We start from the raw sequence: 19,982 nt of genomic DNA on the forward strand, positions 1-19,982 counted from the left end.
ACAGAAAAATTCAATTCGGGAAAACTGGTGCAACATATAGAAGGTTTGTATTATTAAGAAGATTCTTGAATACAAATAGGGTGCCAAATATGGCTCAATGCTGCACCCTCCATCCTCAAGGAAGTTAGCTGAATCTTCATGTCATCATCTTGAAGGTTTTGAATTCTGCAATAGACCTCCAACTGACGAACCCAATTGTCAAGCTTCTCTGCATTCACTTCACCAATATACATGGGCAGTTCAAATTTAACATCAAGTTTTAACAGGGGTGTTTTACCAGTTCCTTTTGAGGTATGTTGATGAGTATGAGTAAGGGTTGTATTAGTGGAAGAGGATGAAGATGCCTTTGAAGTTAAAGAAGAAGATGGTGGTGGAGATGGTGGAGGTTTACCTCCTCCTCCTGAAGAACCTTCTCCTTTTGGAGGCTTTGAGCTTTCACCCTGTAGTCTGGTATTCCTCTCTTCATAGAGGCTTTCACCATCTATGTCATGTCAAAGAAAGCCTTCCTAAAAACCTTATCATCTTCTGTCATATTTGTAGGCTCTCCCTCATGTGACATGCTCACTGAAGCCTCAACTACAATTTGAGGTAGAACTAGTGATGGATATTGTCGCATCCTTGCATTCCTTCTCCTTGACCCAACTTCAGGACTTTCAATGACCAGCTTCCCTTCTCCTCTATTGAGCTTCAACCTTGTAAGCATGTCATTCACTTGCAAACAGTTAAATCCTTCTCGCACAAAGAAAACCAAGAGATCTGATACCAAACTTGATCTGAATGGGATAATCAGTTTGTTGTATGAAATTCCTTTTCGGAATATGTTAAAAGTGCTTAAGGATTCATGAGGTTAATTTCAAGTTTAAACATGAGTTTTTAAGTGTTTTTATGTAAATTTCATGTACAAATTAACATAAACAAATGACTAAACAACAACATATAACAAACATGAACATCACCAAAATAGTATCACAATAGCACATGATGAAGGAGTTCACCCCGCTTGGGCTACATCTCCTTGGTCTAGCTTCCAATGGCTTGGCCCTCTCTATTATGCTCAAAAGTGTGAATACATCAGTTTACAATGCTTAGACAGCTTTGAAACTTGTTCCAATCGCTCCAGAATGCCCAAAAATGCCTGTCTAGCCTCTTTCTACTCCTGAATTGGTAAAAAACTAAAGAAGTTATGGCTTCCCCAAGTATTTCTGCTAATCGCACCACAAACTCCCAAAAATCCAGCACCATCCTACAAATTAGTCCCAAATTGTGCTAATGAAGCACCGATTTCGTCGATTTCCGGGTGAAATTGTCAGGTGCGTTAAATAGCCTATAAGGCCTTAAATCCAAATTTTATGGCCATATGGGGGCCAAATACCAGGGGCTAAGGCCAAAGGCCCGCCCCCGCTCCTCTCCGCTAGTGGTCATGTTGGGTGGTGCGTCCAAAGTTTGGCCCCTATGGGCTATCCCTTTTCCTGGAATGCGCACGACATATCATTTAAATAAATCCCGAAGACTATAGTGGTTAAGAACTATTATGTTGGCTCGTTGGTAGGATCTCTAGCTTGTTGCTTGGTGGTTGTGGGTTCGATCCCCGCTACTACTGCTTGGACCTTAGACAAACTTTTGGTGGCCCCCGAGCTACCATGTGGCAGCCTCTGGCTGGGCCACATGTCAGCCTATGGTTGGCCACCTTCCATCTAATAAAAAAACTGCCAAATGCACCCAATCCAAAAACTGCCCCTTGGTATCATATGATTCAGTGAAGGCCCATTGACCAGTCAACCCTGCCACGTCAGCCTGCACAGTTAGTGCCACGTCAGCAATACGGACTACTGACTGGGCTGTCACATTTTGTAAAAATTCACCTACTTGGGAAAGCGAACAGAACATGATTTTGGGAGCATATGGTGTCTATTTCACATGAAATGAGTTGCGTCAAATTCAGGATGACAAGCACTACACAGTGATTCAGGTTCCACACTGATCTGACAACTTTGAATTTTGAGCTATTGTTTGAGCACCTAATTAGCTAGCACAACTTTTATCAGGAAACCCCGTGTTGAACCTATTGAGGTAGTTTTTCGTAAAGTGGAGGAGAAGATTCTCTTACTATAAGTCTTGAGAATGGCGAGTTGGTTACAGGTGAATAAGGATTGGAATGAGATCTCCCATTCTTGGTCCTTGATCATATTTTCATGAATGTTTCCCTTAATATGTGGAACCTCTCCCTCCTTTTATGGATCCTTAACTCCCTCTCCTTCCCTATAAATGAGATCCCTACTATTCACAACTGGTTGGATATTGTTTGGTTGCCTTCCTAGTGCTAAACTATGCTCAAATGTTGCCCATTTTTCTAAGGAGAAAGGAGTGCTTAGAGGTTAAGGCTAGGACTTGTAAACTCACCTAAAGGAGGCTTCCAACATCAAGGCTTAAGTGGTTGTAATGCTCCCTTTACCATCTATTAATAATACATTATGTGTTTGTTTTCCACAAATGTGTCAATCATTGCTTATTTAGTATAATACTCCTTGATCTATTATATGGTTTATATCATAATGGTTTTTCTATGTATGTATTTGTTGTCTCCACGTGATTTTCCTTGCAGGTATTCATCCATAATGGTGAAGAGGAGATTGAGCTTGGAAGTGGAAGAATCAAGGATGACACCAATGAACATTAGCATCAGAGTGAGGTAGGTCATCTATCCTCCTTTGTGTTTTATTTTACAAACTAGGAAATTTTGCACATATTTGACTTTGTTTATTGCTAGATCCTCCCATAGGACTAGAGGGATCATTTCTGTCCACAAAAAGGATTTCCTGCACAACAAAATGGTGACTCCAGTGGGGAGCTTATAGCCCTTCAAGCCTCCTTTTTATGTTTGGTCTTTATGATTAGTTTAGCCAACCTCCTAGTGATTTGTAACTTAGGTTCATTATGGGTCTACATTCTGAGTAGTATGCTCTTTAGAGAGTCAATTTTGGATCTCTCTTTGAGTTTCTTTTCATTTTCATAAGTCTTTCTTGCCCATCACATTTTACCCAGAAAGAGTCGCATTGTCAGCATTGGTTTTACCTATTAAAGTCATGCTGAAGACCTTGTCAGTTTGTCAGCACGGGTTTTTACCATTAAAGTAGCACTAAAAACCCTTGTCAACACGGATTTTGACCATTAAAGTAGTGTTGGTCCAAAAAATGAGAATTGTTATTGTTTTTATCAGAAAAGTCTAGTGTGTCTTGATCTCTGAAGTGTCCTCCTGCTCTGTGTGCATAGAACTTTCCATTATTTTTGTTGATTTCTTATTGGTTTGCAAAAGTCCATCCCATTGTTTGAAGTAGTCAAAGTGAATTCTGCTTGAGTCTTTAGTTCTTTAGGTCAATTAAATTTACTGGTTTCTACTTGTGTGTGTGGAAATAATACTGATTTGTTGTTGGCTTAAGCATTATTAGTTATTTTGGAAACCATAGAAGAAACGACATTTGCATTTGCTTAGCTTTCATGTGAAGGTTTGCTTTTCAAAATTGCATTAGATTACACTGTGTTGAAAAGTCATTTTTGGGATTGTCATTGAGCATAGATCACATTTCTTAGCGTTGAAAGCTGGAAGTGCATTCTCATTCATTGAAGAGGAAAAGTGAAAAAAATTCATGTAGATGCATTTTAGTGAATTAAAATTCCTTTTACTTTTGGTGGGTGCATTGGAATAGTGAAATTGAAAAATCTAGTTAGGAAGCTTTGTTTCTTGCATACTTGGTTGTTGTACCAATGTTTTAATGTCTTCCCTATGCTAGATAGATTTCATTGAAATGAAAAGTATCATGTTTTCATTTTAGTTGCATCATGGGTGTGTTCAGGTGACATCGATTTTTGAGCCTTGAAACTGAAACTTAATTCAATATCAACTTAAAATTTATTTCAATTAACCTAAGGGGAATTTTGAACATTAATGAAAACATTTAGAGGTCTATGCTAAATATGTGTTATGACGTCGTTAAATGTAGGAGTTGTCATTATTTGCCAACATTTTATTCTGGGGATGAAATCTCGTTCCACATACGGAAGTGTATAGGAACGTTCTCCAATACATTCAGGTATATAGGAGATGCTCCACGCATGGTAAGTATATGGGAATACTCTCATCGAATGGTTACACATTAGACAGAACTACTATGGACTGCACTCCCACGTATTGTCTAATATATTTTGGGAGTCCCGTATAGGTTGCTACCCATCCATAGGTAACCGAGTATATCTCCTTGTATACCGTGATACACCAAATATATCATTCGGGGAGATTGGATTCCATACATTAAGTCCTTGGTTTTCCAAGTTGTATATAGCAATTCATGGTTTCTTGGTAGACTCTCATGCCTACTTACCCACTTTTTGATTTATTTTTTGTTAAGTTCTAAAATTAATTGACCGCGGAACAACATCCTTCTTGTGGAAATACTCCTTAGTAGATCTTAGGTTGAGACTAATGGAAACAATTCCTGAGTCCACCAATCAAGGAAACCCCTCTGATAGGAATCCTGGTCCTTTTCCTTCTTTTCAAAATGTTGGTGCTCCTTATATAGCAATGTTGTCCCTTCCCGGATTTACCATTGGTTTTCGAGTTTGGTTGTTTTCGACCCCTATGGTTCTGAATGTGCAAACTTCTTCTTAATCGGGTTCTCCTCCACCTGAACAATATCAACCTCCAGTTGATCCTAAAGTTGACTCTTTGCCTTCTTCACCTATTTGGTCTTCTTCCTCTTCTTCCTCTTCGTCTAGTGAAAGTCTACAAGCTAGTAACCATGTGGATAAGAAAAAAAAGAAAAGGAAGATTAAGAAGAAGAAAAATAAGAAAGGGGGCAACCAAGCAGCCATTGCTACAAATGCAACTAATGTGGAGAAACCTTCCAATAAACCCTACAAAGTTAAATTTCCTTGCATGCTTTGTAAGGGTGACCACCTTTGTAAGGGTGACCACCTTTATAAAGATTGTCTTGGTATTCCTAAGATATTAGAAGTTTGTTCTACAGGCTCTTATCAGCCTTCATCACCAGCCTCTGGAGATCATGTTGGTGAAAAACCCTCAACTAGTGATAGTAAGGTCCATGGGAAAAAGGGTAAAGTCAAGTTTCCCTATAAGTTATGTGAAGGGAATCATCCTATTCATCTTTTTCCTTGTATGGATGAAGCCTCAAAAGTGTTGGACAACCTTACAACTTCTCAGCCTCATCTTCTGACTGGTTATCAAAATCTTTCCCCTTGTCCTCCACTAATTGACCAAGTGATTGATCAGAATTCATATCTAGTAAATCCCACTCTCTCTAAATGTGAATCCCATGATCCCATTCTCAACCAACCATAGGTTGAAAAAATGGTTGACTCCATTCCACCTTCAGTTAATCGTACATTTCCTGTAGAGAGTGAACTTCATGTTGCTCAGGTTCTCCTCATTTCTTCATATTCCAATGAATTGGGGGGAATTCCTCCCATTCCCACAGTACTAGGGGGCGATCCTCCCATTCCCATAACCCAAGGGGGTAGTTCTTCCATTCCCATGGCACCCCCTCCAAGTAGTATGGTCACTTCCTTTGATTGGAGTCAACTAACGAGATATCTTCTTCCTTCTTACACGCCCTTTCAAATCACAGTACATGCTTATAATATACCTGTGCCTAGCACAATCCTAGATGAAGGCACATCGGTTAGTATTATGTCCTCAACTACTTGGCAAGCTTTAGGTTCTTCACAGTTTGTGCGCATTACCCAAAATTTGTTGGCTTTTAACAGAGGAACCAATCAACTGTTAGGGATCCTTCCTAAGTTTCCTATTACTTTGGAAGGAAAAATCATGTATATTGATGTGATGGTTTTCTAAGGCCCTTTGAATTTTAATTTACTCATTGGTCATGACTAGTCATGGGAACTCTTTTCTCTTCTCTCTTTTGTGTCATATGTTTCTCGCATGAAGGAATAATTGTGGCCATTGATCAACTTTCGTTCGTTGGTCCTAATTTGACTCCCAATCAACCATCTTCCCTAAATGGTCCTTGTATGCAAGTGGTATCACCCCTGCCATAGGTTAATTATGTGGCCACATGTTCCATGCCCGCATCTACTGATGATCTAGTTAGTGATATAGTGCATCATGTACTGGGGGCATTGGAGCCTAATCTTTCCATTAGATCCCTTGACATGTATCCCTTCCAAAACGTTGTTCTCCCATCTGATGAGAACCTCTTGGAAGCCATGGCCTCTTATGGTCCATAATCAAGGTTCTTAGAGCACAGTTCCTTTTCTTGTGTCAAGATCCTTAAAAAATGAATCAAGGTTCTTGGAGCATAGTTCCTTTTCTTGTGTCAATCACCTTAAAAAATGAATCAAGGTTCTTAGATCACAGTTCCTTTTCTTGTGTCAATCTCCTTAGAAAATGAATCAAGGTTCTTGGATCATAGTTCCTTTTCTTGTTTCAAGCTCCTTAAAAAATGAATCAAGGTTCTTGGAGCACAATTCCTTTTCTTTTTTCAAGCTCCTTAAAAAATGAATCAAGGTTCTTGGAGCACAGTTCATTTTCTTGTGTCAAGCTCCTTAAAAAATGAATCAAGGTTCTCGGAGCAGAGTTCCTTGTCTTATGTCAAGATCCTTAAAAAACGAAACAAGGTGTCAGATCAAAGTTCCTTGTCTTGTGTCAAGCTCCTTAAAAAATGAAACAAGATGTCATGAGCATAGTTCTTTTCCTATGTCAAGCTCGTTAAAAAATGAAACAAAACCCCTTCCAATTTGAGTCTTTGATTAGATCTCGTAAAATCCCAGTTGAGTCTTTCACTTGATCTTGTAAATGAACCTTCATTCCATCCACCTGTTAGCAACCAGTAATCCACTTAGGTGTATGAAATGAAGCTTGGGGGACATGTACCTCGAATTGATTCATTATACTGGGGGAATGCAAACTTATTTCAAGCATAGTTTTTCTTTGTTTCAAACTTGTGTAAAAATGAAACTAATCTCAAGCATGGTTTTTCTTTTTTTCAAGCTTGTGTAAAATGAAACCAATCTCAAGCATGTTTTTTTTGTTTCAAGCTTTTGTAAAAATGAAACCAATTCAAGCATGGTTTTGTCACTGTTTCAAGCTTGTGTAAAAATGAAACCAAATCCAAGCATAGTTTTTTCTCATGTTTCAATCTTGTGAAAAAATGAAACCATCTTCAAGTATCATCAAGCATAGTTTTCCATGTTTCAAGCTTGTGTAAAAATGAAACCATTCCCACCCTACCTCTCATGATTGTCATTTTTATTAGCCTATTTTTTCCAAATGAGCCTTGGTTTTTTCATTCCATAGTCACCATCTCCTTGGCAGATTATATGCTTTCACTTGATTGTTTTACCCTTGCCCGAGGAACATCTGCAATGAGTGGTCTTATTGGCCAGGCTCTTGACCTTTACATGTTTTGATCAGTTCCATCATCACCAAAACCAGTTTCCATCCCTTTATACCACTCGTTCCTCCAGGTGGAGTCTTCTTTCAGCTCTTTTCAAACTACTAAAACATGAAAAGATTTCCTAGCACTTGTCTTTTCGAACTTGTAAAAGTAAATGAAAAGACGTTTACTTAGTATAAGTTTAACCCTTTTCTGGACTTAGATAGGTTAGTTACGAAAAAGGAATACCTTAGTGAAACATGGCTAAGAGGTTCTCTTGAGTACTGTTTTCTACCTCTTTAGATTTGAGAGACTATTTACAAAAAGGGACATCTGGAGTTTTCTTTTCCACCTCTTTTTCAAACTCTCTAAAAATGAAAAAGATGTCAATTTACCCCTCCGTCGGACTCGTAAAAATAAAACGACGAAGGACTTGTCACCATGACGAGACCGATCTACTCCTTCTTAGGGCTCGTTAAAAATACTAGGATGGATTCATTCGAAGGATGAACTTATACGACAAGCATATGGTATCCTCTTCAAGATTAAGATTAAAAATAATGAAGTACTCTCTAGAAATAGTGGGGGGAATGGAAGTAAACATATATCTTGTATTTTATATAAAGGCAGCATGTCGCTCTTGAACATGACACTTTTCCATATCTTGTGTCGGGTTTGGTTTATCTTCACTTCGTCACTTGCCTGACTGGGTTTCGGGAATCCATTTACCTCTCAAATGACTATATCCTATTATCATCATGACCTTTGATCCTATGTTGAGTCAAATGTTGCCAATTTTGGAGTCGTGTCACCAATATATTCAAGATAAGTCCCATCTGCAATTCAAACTACTGATATCATGTTTGACTTTTCTGCAACAATCTTGAATCACTCTTTCCAACTCTGTAAAATCCTATGTTTCATGTCAATGATGTGGGAAACATTATGTCCCTCCTTTGACAGATCACTTCTTGTTGGCTCCAACTCATTATCCGGGAAGATGATCTAGAAACTCCCTTTTATTACCTTGGAGCTTGCATGCCTCAACGAAAAGTTATTCACATTCAACAATAGGTTCACATCATTGGCCTTCGATCAAATGATTCTGAGTGTTCAAATTCATCTTCATTTTTCACACTCGTGGATTATGTTGTTGTACCTTGAGAACCATCGTCATTATTGGTGGTTTCTACCATGTTCAACTCTAACACATCTATTCACATGGTGGGATTCATACTTTGGTTGGATCAAGACAGAGATGAAGACCCTGGGTTTCATCTAATAAATCCAGATTGTGTGGACCTATTAGATATTCATGATTGTACACATGATCCCTTCTATTCAGATGGTTGTGTCCATGTCGTGAATCCATACACATTATACTTTCTATTTGGATTGTTGCGTCCATGTCGTGGATCCATACATATGATCCTTTCTATTCAAATGGTTATGTCCATGTCATGGATCCATATACATGATCCTTTCTATTCGGATGGTTGCATCCATTTCGTGGATTCATGTATTGTTAGATGCCTACTTAGATATGTATTATTAGGCATACTTGCATTAGATATGTCAAATATCTTGTATCGTGTTTTATTTACAGGTCTCCTGACGGTGTTTCTTCGAGTCCTTGCCTTGACTTGTAAAGAATTTCAACCATCACTTCTCGTTTTTCCTTCATGCTTTAGGGGGCATTTGTTATACAGTATTTTGTCACACTCCTTGTCTTGTATCCTGAAGCGTCAAAATGATGAAAGTTGTCAGTGTATTCACCATGAAACATGTTCAGAAGCACCCCTGGAAAAAAAAAAAAAAACAAAAAACAAAACAAAACACAAAAACAAAAACAAAAACAAAAACAAAACAAAAAACAAAAACAAAAACAAAAAAAGCAAAACAAAACAAAAACAAAACAAAACAAAAACAAAAACAAAAAAACAAAAAAAACTTCCCTTGAAATAATTTTGAAGAAACTTATCAGAAAACCTTGTTTTCAGGATCAATTCTTTTTGCATCCCTGGTGACCCATGCTAGTACCTTGTTCCACTATATTGTACTAGCATTTTTAGCGCAGATTTTATCAGGAAAACTCGCGCTGAACCTCTTCAGGAAGTTTTTTCCTAAAGTGGAGGAGAAGCTTCTCTTACTATAAGTCTCGAGAACGATGCGCTGGTTACAAGTGAATAAGGATTTGAATGAGATCTCCCATTCTTGGTCTTTGATCCTACTTTCATTGATATTTCCCTTAAGATATGGACCTCTCCTTCCTTATATGGATCTTTAACTCCATCTCCTTCCCTATAAATGAGATCCCTACTACCCACAACTGGTTTGCTATTGATTGGTTTCCTTACTAGTGTTGAACTATGCCCAAATGTTGCCCATTTTGCTAAGGAGAAAGGAGTGCTTAAAGGTTAAGACTAGGAGTTGGAAATTCACCTAAAGGAGGCTTCCAACATCAAGGCTTAAGTGGTTGTAATTCTCCCTTTGCCATCTATTAATAATAAATTATGTGTTTTCTTTCCATAAATGTGTTTGATCCGGATTTTAACAGGAACACAACAAATTACAGATATAACCATGAATATACAGATGCAGCAGAAATAATACTTCATTTGATTAATATCAAATAATGACATGTGCTTACAAACAGAAATGGAAATAAACCAGCGAGGGTGATGGTAGCTTATCTCTGAGAAGAGATGTGGTGGATACATGCCTCTAAACTGTGTTACAATGAGGCTCAAGGGCCTTTTTATTATTGAACAATAAGAGAAAACCCTAAACAACCAAAACCCTAACCCAAGGAGATGTAACACCAAGAGTTTATAGGCCCCGTTGGGGTTAGTTGGACAGCTAACTTCTCGGGTTCGTGACTTGGTCATATTATCTCCGTTTGACGTGCATGATACTCCATTGGAAAGATCTCTCTGAGGACTACGATAGAAAAGATGATTTTATCAAAAAAATTGAAAGAGACAGTTGTGGCGGTCCAAGTGGGATAGGCAGGTGGCCACAAACATCCACCTGGATCATTCCTCTCCCCTTTGGAAGCAATGGTCCCGATTGCATTGAGTGCCTCCATGAGATGGGGAAACTTTTGTTGAACTTGGTCCCTGGTGAGTTGTTCTGCAATCTCTGATGTGTCCAATAATGGTGGGAAGCATGGTCGAGAGCAGTCCACATTGAACACTTGGTGCAAGCCAAAGAATGGCAGAATGTTGTGCTCCAATGCATTGTTTACCGCAATCTTGGTAATGGTGTAAGGACCATATCAGAGTGATCTGAATTCTCGATGGGCTCTTGTAAGGCATTCTTTCTGCAAATGCAGCCAGACTTTGTTGCCCACCTGAAACTTGTGTGGCACCCAATTTTGATCATGTCACTACTTGTACTTGGCATTTTTCATAAGGGAGTGGCGATATATTGGCATGTTGGGTAGAGGTGCTCCGAGAGTCAAATCGAGAAAATTCTTGAACTGACAATGTAACGGTACCCCTTTCGGTGAGGAGAAGATGTCCCTATATCCTTTCATGATCGTATCCACCTACTTCTGCTGCGTGGAGGAACCCTTCTTGGGGGTCATAGATGTGGCTACGATCTTCCCCATACTTTGAGAGTGAACCAAAAAGAAAATAAATTTCCTAGTCTAGGAGATGATCTTACTGCCTTTCTTAGCAGAGATGAAAGAAGTGGTGGTAGGTGGGGCTACCTCTGGTATCGTGTATAATGTATTACACAAAGAAATAATAACAACGTGAAGCCTTGACTCATACACAACATGTCACTTCCACAAGTATGGTTGGCCTAATAATAAATCACAAAAATCAAGAGGTGCAACATCACACAATACCTCATCTATGAAGGGCTTGATGCTGTAGGGAAGGTGGCATTGCTGGCAGACTCAGAGATCTCGTCCTTGGTGAAGCCACCTAGTGTTGTATGGTTGTGGGCATGGTATGGTCGGTAGTCCCAACTTCTTCACAACCTCTACGGAAATGAGGTTCTTTTGGCTCCCACTGTCAACAATGAATTGCAGCGGCGAACCCTTCACCCACATTTGTGAGTGGAAAAGACAGTTCCCCTCCTCTGGATCTTTGGGCTCATTCTTCTGGATCTTAGCGGTGGCAATGGTGGCACTAGGCTCTAAATTAATGATCGACTTCCCTTTTTCATTCCTCTTGTCGGGTTCTGACTCAGGGTCGGAACATGCATCTGATTCTGAAGCCTTCAACTCAGCCACTAGTGACTGCTTGGTCTGACACTCATTTTTGTTGTGAGTGGGGCTCTTATGGAACTCACACCACTTTCCTGTGTCCTTCTTTGACTTCGTGGTGTTTTAATTTTCTTGTGGCTTCAATGGGTTGTCTTGGGTCACACCATCTTGGCTTTGTTCTTGGTTCTGCGGTTTGGGGAAGCCTTTCCCTTGCTTCAGATTCACGGATCCAAAGTCTCTCTTCTTCTGTTTAAACTTCTAATCGATCTTGACAATGTATCGGTATGCCATGCCGAGCAAGGAGATGTCCAGGAACTCCATCTCATCCTGGATGTACCTATGTAGGCAGTCGCGGTACTTGAGTACCAAATGTTTCTCAGAATCATTGATGGCCAACTTTGTGCGCAGGGTATGAAAAACATTGGTAAACTCTGGCATATCTTGGTCCCTTCCTTGCCGCAACATGGTCCACTTTATGTATTTGTCCTTGTAGCTCCCGACAAGGTATTACTTCTCCTTGATGGTGTCCCAGAATGAATTCTAAGTGGGAGTGGCTGAAAACAATGAGTTTGTACTTTCATCCTTCTGCTTGCAGCAGGTTTCCCACTAGTCCTTGACGTGGGGGGCTTCTTTGAGAAGAGCGAAAGTAATCTTTTCCCGACTGGAAAAATCATGAACAGAAAAATACCCTTCTAGAAGATTTAACCATTTATCTACGACATTTGCATCTATCTGACCCTCGAATATGGGGATTTCAAAGTTAACTTGTACTTTAAAGGGTGTGGCGTTTCCAGAGTAGATATTAGATGCATCGCCCCTAGGTAGCCATTGAAGGATCTGGGCAAAGTTGTCCATCATCACGTTCCTTTGTCGCTCGAGGGATTCTTAGAGCAAGATTTTGATAGGATCTCCTACCCCCTCATCTTTCTTTACATCCGCCATGGGAGGCTATCGAGATTTGCAAGGATAATATTTCAAAGGTTCGACAAGATCGAGGACTAATTCCTTATATCCCGACCTTGTTGGGGACATGCAAAGAAAAATAAAGGAAGAGCATACCTCTCTGATACCACTGATCCGGCTTTAAACATGAACACAACATATTACATATATAACCATGAATACAGAGATGCAGCAGAAATAATACTTCATTTGATTAATATCAAATAATGACATGTGCTTACAAACAAAAATGGAAATAAACCAGCTAGGGCAATGGTAGCTTATCTTTGAGAAGAGATGTGGCAGCTACATGCCTCTGAATTGTGTTACAATGTGGCTCAAGGGCCTTTTCATTATTGAACAATAAGAGCAAACCCTAAACAACCAAAACCCTAACCCGAGGATTTTAACACTAAGAGTTTATGGGCCACGTTGGGGTTAGTTGGATAGCCAATTTCCGTGGTTGTGACTTGGTCATATTATCTTCGTTTGACACACATGATACCCTGTTGGAAAGATCTCTTTAAGGACTATGACGAAAAAGATGATTTTATCAGAAAAACTGAAGGAGATAGTTATGGGGGTCCAAGTGGGATAGGCGGGTGGCTACCAACATCTACCTGGATCAATGTCAATAATTTCTCATTTAGTATAATACTCCTTGATCTGTTATATGGTTTATATCAGAATGGTTTTTGCTATGTATGTGTTTGTTGTCTCCATGTGATTTTACTTGTAGGTATTCATCCATAACGGAAAAGAGGAGATTGAGCTTGGAAGTGGAAGAATCAAGGATGACACCAATGGACGTTAGCATTAGAATCAGGTAGGTAATCTATCCTCCTTTGTGTTTTCTGGTACAAACTAGGAAAGTTTGCACATATTTTTCCTTGTTTTTTGCTAGATCCTCCCATAGGAATAAAGGGATCATTTATGTCTGTTGAAAGGATTGCCTGCACAACAAGGCCATGAGGGAATTTCAGCTAAGGGCATGAGGGCATTCGAGCAGGGTAGCATTCTTCAATATGGTGGTAAGAGGATCCTTTACTTGCCATTTTTTAAAGAATTGCCTCACAGACCTTAGTTTAGGCTCTACTGTGCTCTTAGGTTTTTTACATTCTTCCCAAAGGTGCCCAGCTTCATGAATTCTTATATTCCCCTTGCATAATTATTGTATTCCCGCAACTCCAAATGAAGCCTAAGAAAGAGTACCCAAATTTGTTGCAAATACATTGGCTCCTTCCTCTGTAAGCTCAACCCCATCTCTTCTCATTCGTTTACATGCCTTAAAGTCACCCACCTATTTCCACCCAGGAAATTTATTTGTGGGTCGATCACTCAACCGCTTAGGATTGTTTGGTTTATGTGCCCATCCTATTTATTGAAAGAGGGTTCTCGAATGTGAGGTTTGATCGGCCCAGATTTACAGCTACGACTCTTCTAGCCTCACCAACGAGTTAGTGGGCGGGTAGATAAAAATTTTGTGAGCTTTATATATGCTACAAGGTGTTATATATGTGTCGATGGGTGCCAAATAGCATGCAATTGGATACTAATATGTTCTTAAGATCCCAAGGATGTGATGTTGTTTGACATGTGCCGGGGTATTTCCAAATACCTTATGTTTGATAGTAGTCATGCTCTACTCAATCTCACTTTATTCACTGAGATACAATATTTCCATAATGTGTAACATATATGAGACTACACTCTTTGTTTTACCTTATATGACTCATTCATACATTGAACCCATATAATAGTAGCTCAGATCAATCATAATAGTTTGGAACTATCTTATAACATGCATTGGTCATACTTAACTTAGCAGGATGTACATTGATGAGGCCATAGGTATAGGTATTTGGTTCTATCTAAGCCTTGATTCCAACCACTTGATGCTTGAATGCATAGTTCCATATTTAGCTCTCTGGTGTAACTTGTGCTCCCATATGTCTCCACTTGATGCTACCTATTTTTTCTAGTCATTTAACTAATCAGTCGAAAACCTACTAACATACCATTCTGCAAGTTTATGATAAAAGTCCCCTTTATTTAAAGTTTGCATGCAGTGTTGGAATTGATTATTTATACAGTTCATATGGTATGTCTTCTATGAGAATTATGGCTTCTATACCAAATACATATGACCTCAATATAAAGTTTGTTTTGGCTTTGTGATGGAAGTTTGCATACAATCTTGGCATTGATTATTTATACAGTTTGTATGGTATGTCTTCTCTGAGAATTATGGCTTCTATACCAAATACATATGACCTCAATATAAAGTTTGTTTTGGCTCTATGATGGAAGTTTTCATACAATCTTGGCATCAATTATTTATACAGTTCGTATTGTATGTCTTCTATGAGAATTATGGCTTCTATACCAAATACATATGACCTCAATATAAAGTTTGTTTTGGCTATGTGATGGAAGTTTGCATATAGTCTTGGCATCAATTATTTATACATTTTGTATGGTATTTCTTCTATGATAATTATGTCTTCTATACCAAATACATATGAACTCAATATATATAAAAAATTAGATCTCTTATAGAAGTTTGCATACAGACTTAGCATCGATTATTTATATAGTTCATAAGATATGTCTTCTCTAAGAATTATGACTTCCATACCAAATACATATGACCTCAATATAAAGTTTGTTTTGGCTTTGTGATGGAAGTTTTCACACAGACTTGGCATCAATTACTTATATAGTTCATATCATATGCCTTCTCTAAGAATTATGGCTTTTATACCAAATAAATATTACCTCAATATAAAGTTTGTTTTGGCTCTTTGATGGAAGTTTTCATATAATCTTGGCATAGATTATTTACACAATTCATATGATATGTCTTCTCTAAAAAAATTGGCTTATATACCAAATACATATGACCTCAATATAAAGTTTTTTTTGCATGGCATCGACTTACAGTATGGAAGTATTTAATTTATGATTTGATTGATGGCATCGAAACCTTGTATTTTCTCAATATCACATTCTTTCTAATATGTGTGTGTGTGTTTATATATTTTTATCATCAACCCTAAAGTGAAACCCTAAGGAGGCTTGGAATATTAATTCAAACATTCAAATGACAGAGATCTCCTTGACAAGTCTCTTCTATGACTCATATGAAATGATGGAAGCTCTAAAGGACATATGAACAATGACCCTAAGAAACCCTATATCCCTAATCTTAAGGTTAGTAGTTGATGATATTCTTGACATATTGTAGTTATCATCAAGAGAGTGAGAAAGTAGTCTATGTCATTGTCATCATGACAGTGACATAGGCAGTCAATCTTATGCATGTAATGTGGTCTTTAATGTAGTAATCCATATGTACATTAGTGACCTGGCACACCTATGTCTCTACATGGTAATAATATAAATGAAATTATCCTTATTATAGTGACATCATTGCAATAGGGATTTTGATGTATCAATTTGACACAAATTCATATATAATACATGAAAATCGAGATTAGCAATTTATCTATTGATGGAAATATGTGCAATACAAGATGATTGAGCAACAATGTCTATTAATGTAATCAAAACCTATAAATTATCAATTTTATTACATATATATTTCTTCATTTGTGTCACAATTTCCCTCTTCTTGGTGCTCAAATAATCAACCAACTTAATTTCACTCACAAGCCCTAGTTTTCCCCTTCATGGTATGTGAGTGGCCTCACTCACCATGGCATAAGTATAGATATTGAGACTAATATTGATGCTTAATGGGATGGTGTATCAACTCATCTCATGCTTTCTCCCAATAATCATTGAATGTCATATTATTGCTCCAAGGTTAGACTATTCAAATTCTAGAAATTTATAAGACTTGTAGCCTTCGACTATTTGCAGGGATCTCTAGCTTCAAGTGATACACTAAATCTAGGTTAATTATTATAGGTTTTCCTCATTCCATATTTAGAATATCTTGCAAACATTTCATCATAGGTATGGTCCCCTGTAGGTTATTCATATTCTCTATTTTTTTAGTTTGCTTGATATTAGAAGTCTCGTGATCATAACACACAGTACACACATACACATATGCCAATATTTATCTAATATTAATCATTAATATATATGCATCGAACATAGCTCTCATTAAAATATCATTTTTATAATTACATGTTTTATTCATAAGTTAGAATATCGTATTTCACTTTTTAGTGATTTTTGCATTCATGACCCATTGATATGCATACTAATTTATTCCACATTCTATGATCAATTCCATATTAATAATGAATATGTAAATAATATCCATTCTATATGACTAGTGCCACAATGGGTGCCAAACTATGTAATGGAGCTTTCTAGGGTAACATACACTCAATCTCCCTTTAAACGTCAATTGCTCATTCAATTTCTCATTTTCTTTTGCATTTTCTCATTTCGTGTGGAGGCAACATATCTTCTTTGGTTGTTCTTCATGTGAATCTTCCTGCTTGGAGGCACCATGTTCACTACTCTATATGTTTTTTAAATGTTTTGTTTTATTAAAATTGCTGTAGGGTCCGACTTGTAACTTGTTCTTGGGTCCAATTTACAACTTCTCTGGAGGCACCATGATATCTCTTTCATTTTTTGTCTTACTTGGTTTGTTGGGCATAGCACATTGTTGGCATTTAATGAACATTATTATTGAGCAATTGTAATCTCTATAAATTACAATGGATTTTACATTTAATTGTTTCATAAACATTATAAATAGTAGAGTGTATCTATGACATTCACAGTCAACCATGTCATAACCAAGTGTTTGAAGCTTCATTCGGTAGTGATTCTAATTTCTATAGTTACTGTCCGTAGCATTTTTGGTAGACTATAAAGTTTTGAAATTTGACATTTATGCTATTATTACTTCTTTGATGAAAATAATCTCTGCATCTTTGTTTCCATCTTTCTTGGTCATTTTTTCTAGTTGTGATCTCTTATGCAATGTTTTAGAGGAAAACATGTTGCTAGGCTAGAAGAGTGAATAACGTAACATGTTGTTGTTGTCTTTGGTCAACCATGTGATTGATGTCTCATTGTCTCTGTATTTTTTGTTTTTTGCATAATTTATATATGTGTTAGTCTAGCTGTGATCTTTTGACAACATGAGCCCATAAATAGAAAGCTCCCATCATAGCAAGGATTTCTTTTGAGAAATTTCAAATATAAATTGTTTGATTGATTGGATTCCAAATCAATGATATCCTAATAGTAAATAGGACTCATGTGATATATAATATCATGAACAGTGATAGTCAACATAGCACATGATGCTCTTACACCTTACAAGGTAATCTTCTCAAATGTTGCCTCACTTCTTAATCATGAACTTATTCTCCACTAGTAAAATTATTGTCCATTTTTTAAGTTGTTGCATGTGTTGAAAAGAATCAATATGAATCTTAACAAGGAATGAATCATAGTTATCATGGACCTTCTGACAATTGAAGACAAATATATTCTTCCTTCGAACTAAGGGAATCTTCAAGGCCTAAGCATCAAAATTAGAACACTTAGGAGTTTTTCCATTAGTGACGGTAACCTATGAATACTCTATATGAAATGATTAAGCTCTAAGCCTTTGGGCACCTTCAAATAATTTTGAACTAATTTTTAGTTCATTGCTTCCCAAGCATCATATATTTATCCATCATCATCCCCATGAATGATCATTATAGCACCTCCATAGTATTCTACTTGCCCAAAAATATTTTCTTTAAGCCCAAACTCCATCACATCATGTTTACAAATCCATACTCTCCATCAGTCTCAGTATTTGGTACACATGCACAAGAAAAATGAACATTTATTTCTAGTATCACATAGACATTCAAATTGTGGCAATCAAACTCAATAATTCTAATGAAAATTTGGACAGAATTTGATCATGTTTTATGTGTTCTTAATTTTAAATATAGAAAATTTTAAACACGCTCAAATCGTAGGCTCCTTATTAGGAGATAAATCATTAATATTTTGAATGATTTCGATGCCTTCCGAAGGCTAAGATAGCCACTAAACAATCCCGGCAAATACTTCCCAAGACCAAGTAAACCACCAAACAATCTAGATAAAGACTTCCCAAGACCAAACCAACCACAAAACAATCTTCCTAGAACAAAAATAATATCTCCAATGAGCCAAAAAGGTTGAACTTACCAAGAATGTAACTTCTCTAAATTTTAACTTCATCAATCATGTCTGCAATTTTGGCTTCTAAAAACTCAAACTTGCAGTAACCCAAGAATCACAAAACTTGCAAGAATGGGCCAATAATAGTAGGAGATCAGACGTCTTTTGTTTTCTAGGGTGATTTCTTATCTTCTAGCCTCCTCACACTACTTTTGTATCTCAGATCAAATTCCAAGATGTGTGTCACTACAAGAGTTCGAATTCCTCTTATTTTAGCCTTCATAAGGGTTATAGTGGGCCTCTCTAGGCCGAATTTATCATGGGTGGCTGACTTGGTCATGGGTTATTTTGGAGTTTTCCAAACATCAAAATAATATTTTCTTTCTTGATACAAGAGCCCAATCAGGTCTATTACATCATCACATAAACTTTGACTCAACAAAAAACACTAGAGCAGTCAATGGGTGCTTAGACCTAAGAACCAAAAATGTTGAGCATGAAACCCATGCTTTAACAAATAAATTTTATTTTTCTTTTGATAAATACATAAGAGATACATCATATCATGAGTCAATACAATTATTAATACCAATACTTGTTACACCTTTCAATAGGAACTTCAGATGTTATAGACCTTCAATGTCTTCTGGGTAGATTGCTCCTCAACTAAACTGATCTCTCCTTCTTTTGTACTTCACATTTATTCTTATCCGCAAACTTTCTCTAAAATGAAGTGCATGTGTGATGTCTCTAAAAGTAGGTTGAATTTTTACTTTATATAGCCTCCCAAGGGATTTTTAAGCCCAATGTGAGGCCAACTTCAGCTAGCTAATTGACCTATTCTTGGGAGCACTATAAACATTTTTCTAAAATTCAAAATATTATGTAAACATATTTTTTATGATCAAATTTATTGAAATGAAATGAATGAGTGATTTTTTGCTATTTGTTTTTTATGTATCTTAATGTCTTGCTCTCAACTATTTCCAATATAGTATATAGATTGGGTAATGGGGAATTGAGAGTGATGTGGGTGTTGGGGGGTGGGGGGCGGGGTGGGGCGGGGGGCAGGAAGGGGAGGGCCATGAGAGCTTACACCTTCATGTGGTTGGACCTATTTAGTAGAGAATAAATTAGGATTTGGATAGTCTTGGATAAAAATACCCTCAATCCAGCAGAGCAACAAAAAATTCAATGTTGACTTCATTGTTGCTTTGTCAAGTGGAGGGAGGTTTTCTCCAAGAGTAAACTACTCA

Source organism: Pinus tabuliformis, chromosome 4_2 (genome assembly GCF_031772625.1).
Source record: "Pinus tabuliformis cultivar Carrire ecotype Pingquan chromosome 4_2, CPIR1, whole genome shotgun sequence".
In the NCBI taxonomy this organism is placed as follows: domain Eukaryota; kingdom Viridiplantae; phylum Streptophyta; class Pinopsida; order Pinales; family Pinaceae; genus Pinus; species Pinus tabuliformis.